Source organism: Galeopterus variegatus, unplaced genomic scaffold (genome assembly GCF_000696425.1).
Source record: "Galeopterus variegatus unplaced genomic scaffold, G_variegatus-3.0.2 Scaffold6, whole genome shotgun sequence".
In the NCBI taxonomy this organism is placed as follows: Eukaryota; Metazoa; Chordata; class Mammalia; order Dermoptera; family Cynocephalidae; genus Galeopterus; species Galeopterus variegatus.
The window spans coordinates 1,415,596-1,418,765 of NW_007726117.1; the positions used below are offsets into that span (position 1 = coordinate 1,415,596).

General features: G+C 51.7%; 1 long non-coding RNA gene across 1 annotated transcript in view; it reads right to left on the bottom strand.

The window, feature by feature from the left end:
* The window catches only part of LOC103595512, a 3,418-nt gene extending 3,075 nt beyond the window's left edge, over positions 1-343 (bottom strand). Inside the window, exon 1 of the long non-coding RNA XR_550951.1 lies at positions 146-343. This is a non-coding gene — a long non-coding RNA (uncharacterized LOC103595512). The remainder of the gene's footprint in view (positions 1-145) is intronic.
* Between the last annotated feature and the right edge of the window lie 2,827 nt (positions 344-3,170).

Here is a 3,170-nt window from a genome sequence, read left to right on the forward strand (position 1 = left end):
CGCCCCCACCCCGCGCCCGCGCCCGCGCTCGGGCTCCGGCTCCCGCCCCTTTCCCGCCGCTCTCCACTCCCACCGCTCCTCCGCCCTCCTCCTCCCGCTCCTCTGCCTCCTGCATCTCCCCTCCCGCCGCGCCTTGTCAGCGTACCTGGTAGCCACTCCGTCCTCGGGGGCTCTAGGTCTTAACCGCTGCGTCCCCGGGCCCGGCGCTGCGTCTTTCTCAGTCTGTGTGTGTCTCTGTCGCTGCTTCTCTCTGCCCCTCTGTCTCTCCGTCTCCTTCTCAGGCTCTCTGCCGTCTCGGCCAGTCCCTCGCTCTCCCGGCCCTCCTGTCGCCAGCCGTCTGGTGGCCCGAGGTGGCGGCGGAAGGCGGATGTACGGTACAGCAGATTCTGTGAGCATCTGTCTGTCTGACTCCTCCACCATACTGTGTGTTTCTCAAGGGCAGACCCAGATCTGACCCCTCTCAGGGGCCTCAGTGCACAGGTCAGGGACATGGCACACATCAGCATCTAAGGGGCTGGCCTGGATGGAGACAAGGAGCCTGGAGTGCAGAGAGAAAAAGTGGAGAAGGGGTAGAATTGGGCTTGAGCCCTGATCCCATGATCCATCCCCTGTCGCCAGCCGTCTGGTGGCCCGAGGTGGCGGCGGGCCGGGCGCGGGGCGCGATGAGCGGTGCCTGCACGAGCTACGTGAGCGCGGAGCAGGAGGTGGTGCGCGGTTTCAGCTGCCCGCGGCCGGGGGGCGAGGCGGCCGCCGTCTTCTGCTGCGGCTTCCGCGACCACAAGTACTGCTGCGACGACCCGCACAGCTTCTTCCCCTACGAGCACAGCTACATGTGGTGGCTCAGGTACCGGCCCTGGCCCTAACCCCACCTTGAACCCCGCAGGGGTCTTGGCCCCCTCGTCTCAGCCTCGGCCCAGCTCCGGCTGAGCCTCAACCTTCATCCAAGTGCCCACATGAACATCAGCACCAACCCCCCCATACCAGCCCTACCCCCCCATGCCCAATACCGACCTTTACTCTCACCTTATCACCAACCCAACCTCCCCCTGAAACACCATCTTAGCTCTGTTCCCTCGTCCTGACCCCAACCATCATATAAATCCATGCTTGATCCTCGCCTTAACTCTACCCCAAAACAACCCTCACTCTATTCCCACTCCAACTTCATTCTACCACCACCCTCAACCCAGCCCAGATCACATACCAACCCCCATCCTAACAGTAAACTTCCATCCTCAAACATTCACAGGAAACCCAAACTCCACCCCAATCCTCATCCAAGTGCTCACCAGGATCCCCTTCCTAATGTCAATACCACCCTCATCCCTGACTTCACCCACTCATGAATAATGATCCCAGTTCCCATTCTATCCTCAGCCTCAATTTCCTCCTCCATCCTGCCTGCAGTCCCACTTCAGCTCTAATCTCACATCCTGACTCCAAATATTATCTAGACCTACATTCAGACTTCAACCTCAAACCTTAATCCTCACCCCAACCCCAACCTCAGCCCAGCCTCAACCCTTTCCTTCCCTTCCATGCTTAGTCATTCTTTCAGCCACTGCTTACAGAGCACTTAGTATGCGCCAAGCCCTGTGGTGAGTGCCAGGGATGTACCTCACCCTCAAGCTAAGGCAGAAGACCTGAGGGTCAGAGCTGCCTCCATGTTCATCATGAAACAACAGCACAATGCCACAGCAGAAGCTGACTCAGGTCATATTAATACAAGTGCAGTTTGTGTGAATCCCAACCCATAAAACCTCAGTTACCCCACTGGTTCTGGGATGGAGTTGGTTAGGTCAGCTCTGACAGTCCTGGAACCTAAATGTGGGGTTGAAAGAGCAATAGGTCTCAATCCTTCTGGGTCTCCAAAGTCTTCACCCAGAGAATGGGACCTGCTAGTGATTTTCCTGTCCCCGGAAGTATATGAATAGAGGCTGTATGCCCTCTGGGTGGGAAAGGACAGCATCATATGCCACTAAAGCCTCTCAGCCTCTATCTTTTAATCTTTCAAGTGGGGAGGATGATCAGTCATTGCCTTGATTTTCAACTAAGGCAGTGGCAAGGACCAAATGAGACAAAAGAGGTGAAATCAACTTGTATATGCCAATGACAATCATAAATATTATTGCTTTTTTTAGGCTGCTCAATCTGTAATTCTAAAATATTTTCAGACGGCTAGGTTATCATATCCTGCACAATTGGCTACTGTCTATAATTCAGGGAATCGTATTTATTTGTTTTCTGTTGATCTATATATTTATTCATTCATTATGGCCTTTGCTTTGTGCCTGGCAATTTGCAAGGCACTCACTGGGGATGCAAGAAATCAATTATTCGCTGGAGGAGCTCATAGTTCACTTAAAGAGGTATGACATGCACCTAAAGTAAAACAATGGAGTATTTGTCGAAGGCCCACTGTGTATTTAGCACTGAGCTGGGTCCTGAAATAATATGGTGCTGACCTCCCTTTGAAATACAGAGACAGTGTAGAGCTTTGGAGCTGGTCAGAATCTGGTCCAAACCTTGGTTCTGTCACTATGTGGATTGGAAAAGTTATTTAATCTCTTAGTCTCTTTTCTCATCTTTAAAATGGTGATGGTAATACATGTCTCATGGAATTGTTGTAAGGACTAAGTGAAATAATGTACAGTAAAGTGACCAGTGCATGTAGAAGGTGCTCAGTAAAAAAGAGAGTTCCCTTTCTTTGGTTTATAGGTATGGGAAGTGAGGCTTAGAGAATGAAAGTAAATTTCCAAGATCTAGCAATATCACAACAGACTGAGATTTAAAGAATATTACCTAGAACCATCCAAGGGTTAGATCCTTCCACACGTTCACAACCTCAACACCACTTCCTTCCATTCTACAGATGAAAAAACTTGAGAAAGGTTAAGTTACTATTTGGGAGTGCCCTAGTGAAAGAAAGTAGCCGAGCCGGGATGAAAACTCAGGCCCGTCTGGCTCCAAACCTGGGCTTGTCCTGCTCCACGACTGTCTAAATCTAGCTTGGCTCTTATTTTTATTTTATTTATTTATTTTTTTCCTTTTTATCTTTTTTCGTGACCGGCAACGGATCGCAACCCTCAGTGTCGCGCCCGTACCGGACCGGGACCGGCAACGGGATCCAACCCTCGGTGTTGCGCCCGCACCTCGCTCAGCCAGTGAGC